Source organism: Salmo salar, chromosome 10, assembly GCF_965601325.2.
Source record: "Salmo salar chromosome 10, fSalSal1, whole genome shotgun sequence".
Taxonomy (NCBI): Eukaryota; Metazoa; Chordata; class Actinopteri; order Salmoniformes; family Salmonidae; genus Salmo; species Salmo salar.
The window spans coordinates 117,660,251-117,667,599 of record NC_138300.1 but is presented as its reverse complement, the minus strand read 5'-3'; positions in this window follow the sequence as shown (position 1 = coordinate 117,667,599).

Sequence of the window (7,349 nt, the reverse complement as noted above, 5' to 3'; positions counted from 1 at the left end):
TAAATCATCACATGATCATTCTATTTTTATCTGGTAAAATATACTATCTATTTTTAACTAAGGTCTGTATATTTAGATCTATACATTTAGATAATATAATCATATACTCATGTTTATGCAGTAATAAAACATGTATTGATTATTACACTGTTGCAATATTTCGATGCAGCGATGCAGCGGAAGCCTTATTAAGCTTCTGATTAATGCTGTCTTTGAAAGAGACTTGTTATCCCCTATCGGCTCCATAAAAACATATTTAAATTGTAGTTCAAAACATCTCTGACAAGAGAAAACTGTATACCGTCCTACATTTTTACATGAATCCAAATCTTCAAACTCTCTGAGAATCTCTCATGGCCGTCTACTGGCTGTATTATTGACCAGGGATGGGGTCAATTCCATTTCAATTCAGTCGTTTTAGAAAGCAAACTGAAATTCTGTGAATTGAAATGGAATTGACTCCAACCCTGTGGTCTAACTTTACTCTATTGAATAAAGACTAGATTCTTCTCTGGCCACTGTGACCATTACATGGCAGCCTGGTTGACTGAGGTGGTCAAGGTTACTGTAAGGCCTGTAGTGTGGGTTGTGTGTGGTTGGGTTTCTCTGAGGTTTCGGTCACATTCCCAGGGGACGGTGGTCAGGCCCTGAGACCTGTTTACCTTGGAGGCCAAGGGGAACTCCTGCATGGGGGCTTTTGTTGGTGGGCCGGACACTTGTCCTTGAGATGATTATGTCACTATAAACTAATGCAAAGGTGTCATCAGAATCCATAATATTTCATACTGTTTACATACTGTACCTGTTTAGATGTCAAGGGACAACGATGACAGGGCTTTGTAGTCATAATGCTGTCATATAACACAATTATATTATCTTCTGTACTATCGCCTATTCTTTGTTACAGTGTTGCTTGGGCGCCACCTTCTTGTTAGTGCTGGTCTGTGTGTGTGTCTGTGTGTGTGTCATCAGGACTGGACTGAGATGGGCAGGGGGAGGGGTGGGAGGAGGGGTGGGAGGAGGGGGGGGGGTTGCAGCTTCACCCACTAACTAGGGAGGGGCTGTACTCTCACTTACTCACACATGCTAACACACATAAACATATGGTCGCTTGGAGTGGTCAGGCAAGGCAGCAGCATGCATCACACTCTCTCACCTCCCCCTGCTCTTGCTCCAGCCATACAGACATGATGCTACAGGAGAGCACTTCACAGGACTGTTACCGGACCTATCGGCGTAACAGAAGCTGATGTGCCTCAGTCTGATGTGACTCACTTTTTTCCCTCATTTTATCGCTCCTTTTTCATTGGGATTTGAGATAAATAATTACCTAAATATACAGGAGGTATTGGGAGGTAGCTGGCTAGACCAGTCTCAACAGGGTTTCCCCATGGTACCCTCTCGCTGAAGGTCTTACTCTGAACCATATAGAATTGGGCAGAATAAATACGAGTTTCTAATTTTTTGTGAAGATATCTCTATTTTGGATCTTAGAACGTTTGGAAAGAAATCTCTATTTGGGATCTTTGGAAAGTTTGCAAAGATATCTATTTTTGAGGAATTTGCAGACTGGAGAAAACCTTTTTGTGGATAACTTGCTTTGGAAATCTACTCCATGTGAGTATTTTTCATTTGGTTTATTTGATATTTATTTGGAAGTACCAGAAAAGCCCCTCTCTGCTTTGATAAATTCTTTACTAGGTATTTCAGTACTATTCTAGGTATTTCAGTATTAGTCTAGGTATTTCAGTATTACTCTAGGTATATCAGTACTATTCTAGGTATTTCAGTATTAGTCTAGGTATATCAGTACTATTCTAGGTATTTCAGTATTAGTCTAGGTATTTCAGTACTATTCTAGGTATTTCAGTATTAGTCTAGGTATTTCAGTATTAGTCTAGGTATATCAGTACTATTCTAGGTATTTCAGTATTAGTCTAGGTATATCAGTATTATATCAGTACTATTCTAGGTATATCAGTACTATTCTAGGTATATCAGTACTATTCTAGGTATTTCAGTATTAGTCTAGGTATTTCAGTATTAGTCTAGGTATTTCAGTATTAGTCTAGGTATTTCAGTATTTTTCTAGGTATTTCAGTATTACCAGGTGGTCTTGTTTAGTAGACAGAATTGATGTCGAGCACGGGAATCAAAGGTGGCTCAGAAAGTTGTTGAGTTGGTCAGCAACTAGATTCATGCTGCCAAGTAAAAACCACCTGATAAGTAGCAGTAAGGTAAGCTGCAAACTTCTGAGGGGGTTTTCTGTACCACTTACAGTACTGCATAAAATATCATTTCTCAACACATATCATACTCAACAAATGAAATGGGCATTACGTGTTCCATTTAAATGTTTTTATTGTTGTTTTCAATTCATGTTTGCAGGGGGCCATCTCAAATAAATGATTGGTATTACATATTTTACAACACCTTAATAAACCATGCTATTTACATAGTTGATACTGTACATACTTTAGTTCCTGGTGAATAGCGATACAATGAAGGATGGAACATTGTCTGTTGCGTGTTCTAGAGTTCCAGACTTCCGATTCCAGAATGCTGTGTTCCAGAGGCATGCTCCAGCAGTGGAGTCTAGCTGTGTTCCTGCTGTACTCCTCTGTCCCTCTCTACGGGAGACCCATCGATGCTCTCACTAACAGAATGTAAGTCTCTGTTAATCAGTAGTTTACAAACTGTAGATTATTTCCGTTTCACTGTCTATTCATTATCATATTACCTCCTTTTCGAATATGAAATGGTACAAGAAGAGGTAGATCGATAAATTACATCTTTTAAACAAATCACTGGAATCGCATCTAAGTTTGATCAAACAGAGGACTGCTTTACTCCATCCATTGTTTGTTGATTTGAGATAAGAGGTCTAGATATGCAGACAAGAATAGAGCTACTGTATGTTACAGAAGAACATCAAATGACATACTACAGTTAAGTGGTACAACTTGAAAATAAATGGAACATGCAAATATATTTTTATTCAATACATTATATTATATATTTTATGGAATATATTTTATGGAATATAATATGTTTATGGAATATATTAAATTATTGGTCAACTGTCTGTATATTAGACCTGCATGTACCGTATTTGAGTTGTCTCATGTAAAAACAAAAGTTTTCATGAATTCACGCCTACATGAATCCTAACTCCCTGCATTAAAGTTTGGATTGACATTGTTGGTGAGGGTGACATGTTTTGTGGTTAACAGGATCCGCCCCTTTTCTTCAATTTTCGCCGAAAATGACATCCCCAAATCTAACTAACTACCTGTAGCTCAGGCCCCGAAGCAAGGATATGCATATTCTTGGTACCATTTGAAAGGAAACACTTTGAAGTTTGTGGAAATGTGAAAGGAATGTAGGACAATACAACACAATAGATCTGGTAAAAGATAATACCATGAAAAAAACAACCGTTCTTTTGTATTTTTTTTTGTACCATCATCTTTGAAATGCAAGAGAAAGGCCATAATGTATTATTCCAGCCCAGGAGCAATTTTGATTTTGGCCACTAAATGGCAGTAGTGTATGTGCAAAGTTTTAGACTGATCCAATGAACCATTGCATTTCTGTTCAAAATGTTGTATCAAGACTGCCCAAATGTGCCTAATTTGTTTATTAATAACTTTTCATGTTCAAAATTGTGCAATCTCCTCAAACATTAGCATGGTACTCTTTCACTGTAATAGCTACTGTAAATTGGACAGTGCAGTTAGATTAACAACAATTACATTTTTCTGCAAATATCAGATATGTCTATGTCCTGGGAAATGTTCTTGTTACTTACAACCTCATGCTAATCGCATTAGCCTACATTAGCGCAACCATCCCGTGGACATTCACCGATCCCGAAAAAGTTTTAAATATATGCCTCATAGCATGGTCTTTTCTTACGTTATAGTGTTCACATAGAACAGCTCCCAGCTTCCACTGTACATGTCTTGTTTATGCTGCCACCTATTGAGGTCTACTGGAACATGACCTTGACTGTCATTCAACAATCAACACCTCACAAGTAGGTTGTTTAGAATCACTATACTGTACAGTACGTAGGTACCACTGTACACAAGACAGCTGTAAGAGAAAGGGATAGGTTGATAGGTAAGGATGTAAATACTATCTCTGCAAAGAGTCAGTCTCCTACTGAGACTCAATTAGTAAGTTATTGTCAGCTCACTATGGAGCTCCTGAAGGGGTATTGCAAAGAGACCAATTCCATTTAATTGACTTAATTGAAATGGAACTGTTTTCCATTGCCATCTACTCTTAAAAAAGAGAGTGAGTCCAGTTGAAACAATCTCCTTCTCCCCTCTCCATTCAGGAGGAGGTCAGTGAGCCACGCCCAGCTGATGCACGATAAGGGCCGTTCCCTGCATGAGTTCAAGAGACGCCACTGGATCCAGGAACTACTAGACCAAGTCCACACGTCCGACAGCGAGCGAGCCCCGGCTCCCCAGAGCAGGACCAATGAGTGTCACAGCACCTTCAGCGGAAGTGCTCTGTCCCCCCCCAAACCCTCTGGAGGGACCAAGAACCTCCCCCTCAGCTTCCGGCTGGGAGGGGAGGGGAGCAACCTCCCCCAGGAGACCAACAAATCTGTGGCCTACAAACACCAACCTCTGAAGGTGGTCACCAAGAGGAAAAAGAAGGTGAAGGGGGAGAGAGGGAGACGGAAGGAGAGCGAGAAGAGGAGGCGGAGGGCTCGCTCTGTAGTCACAAGTCTTACGACACAAAGAGAGGAGTTACAGAGGACACAAGACACTGGGTGACAAACATACTTCATGATGTAGCCTTTGGGGGTGAAGCTGCACTAAGAACTCTGACTGACAAAGATTCCAGCATCACTGACTGGGACTCAGCCTAATGTCTCAAAGACTCGGTTGAAACAACTGGTCTCTCCATACCATGGCCATTGGTCTTTGCTTGTATTGTTTTAATCTGATGCTTTTTCCTTGTGCCGTGATATACAGTAATATGTTGCTACTTTTATTATAACACATAACTTCTGTATGCATATTTATTAGGTAAATAATATGAAGATCATCAGCAATGTTAAATGAATCTTTAACTCATCCCTAGTTAGATAACAATGTAAGATATGTGCCCTTCAGGAGCAATATGTCCCTAATACCCTTTAAATCAACTTCAATCACATGTCCATGTGTAAAGTAGAACATAGGCAACACAGTAAATGTTACGCAGTAAAATATTTATTGTCTGTACATATTTAAAAATTCACAAAATGAGGGAGGATCATTCTTTTTGTTTTACTGCTCGGTAGCTTTTTAGATAGTCGATATTGTGAATCCATCATTTGTTATCTGTAGTTAGTATTATTAGATCCATAATTTATTTCATTTGAACTGTGTATTTATTTTGGGAATGTTTTACCGTGCTGCTGATTGTTTCATATTTTATAATAACATAAAATGCACTTTAGATATGATGATGATATCCATATGTTTTGTTAAGTTACATTATTATAAGTGTTCTTATTTGTGGTTGATTTTAATTAAGAAAGAAAATGTTCCTTTGTTGATAAACCCCTTAATTTTATTTTCTTCTTGGTTTCTAATATTACCCAATCATCTCATTGACCAGTAAGTTATTGGATCGTCCATCAAATTCTCTCTAGTTTTAAAGTAATTTAAAAAAAATACAAATAAGCCAGAATTGAAACTGTTGGTATGATTACAGCCTTGTTAAGATTCATGTCATGTTTAGCATTTGGACTGAGAGCACAATCATTAACAAAAAAATAAATAATAATAATCAAACCAAAGATTAAAATCTTCATGAAAACATTGTGTTCTCTCTTTATGTGATGTACTACAATCAAATACTCTATCTTATTATTCTCTCTCATTGAACGTGGAGTTATCAAAGAGAAATGAATCTATGTATTTGTTGACTGTTCAGTGAGAACAAAGTACCTTACAAGGTTGTTCATGTCACACTAGAGAACCATATGATGTATTTTAACAGCCTCTCTCTGACTAAATGGACTGTATATTATGGGCTTGCATCCCAAATGGCATCCTATTCCTTGTATAGTGCTGGGCCCAGGTCAAAGGTAGTGCACTGTATAGGAAGTAGGGGGCCATTTGGGACACAGACATGGATCTGCTGGTAATGGAGGAGAGGAGAGAGAGTACCAGGCAGCAGAGTTAGTAGACTAGCTACATCCTGTCCTAAGAGCCTTGGGCTCAGGCCATTAGCGAGACAGTCATAAACATAGTAGAATGTCCTGATAAAGACTCCGTCAGAAGATTGGAGCTCCACAGCTATGAAGAAATCAATGTAAGAATGGACAGCGGCATTAATAACTCACTCACTGAGAGGGAGAGAGGAGAGAGGAGGGAGAGAGGAGGGAGGAGGAAGAGAGGGAGAGAGGAGGGAGAGAGGGAGGGAGGGAGGGAGGAGGAAGAGAGGGAGGGAGAGAAGAGGGAGAGAAGGAGGGAGTGAGAGAGGGAGAGAGAGAACACACAACAGAACAGACAAAGAGAACAGGAAGGATCCTTGTTCTATGAAAGGTCGGAGGTCTGTGATACTGTAGGTGTTTTCCTTCTTGTTATAAGATCTCTCAATTTATCACTGCCATTCAGCCACTATAATAGCCTACAGTAATTGCCATAGAAACTGGCAATGTCCCCAAAAAAATCTGAAAATATACATTCATACAGTCGTAAACCTCTGTGGAATTCAAAACACTGGAGTGTGCGTCTGTATCTTTAAACTCAGTGGATCAGAATCAATTTGACCTGTGAGTGATGTTCACCTTTCTTTGCTCCATAGTCCGCAATCAAAGTTTAATACAGAGAGTCAAGGATCAAATCAAATCACATTTTTATTCTCACATGCAATACCGTTTTCTTAAACAATTTTCATCATCATGGGGGCCTTCTAAACTCAATTCACGGAATGGCTGCAGAATTCACCCATGTCGGAGAACTGCAATTTATCTTGGTACACATGAACTTCACTCAATAAACTAACAGTGTGGTGAGTACACCACAAGAGCAGAACAGAGTCATCCAAACTATTATTTCAGAAACAGAACATGTCAATGTAGTTTTAAATACTATAATAATAGTGATTTAGTCCGTTTTTTTCAGTAATTGTGGTTATAAAACCTAAATCAAGCTAATTATGTTCCAAGTATATAAAGTGTATTTCGTCTTCACCAAAAAAGAGGCCTGCTTTTGCAGGGTGAAATGGAATTATCCCAAACATTAACTAAGCCTTCCCTGTATCTCACAACAGGCTGTCCCCAACATGTCTTCCTGTCACGTCCTGGCCAGTATAAGGGTTAATTGGTATTGTAG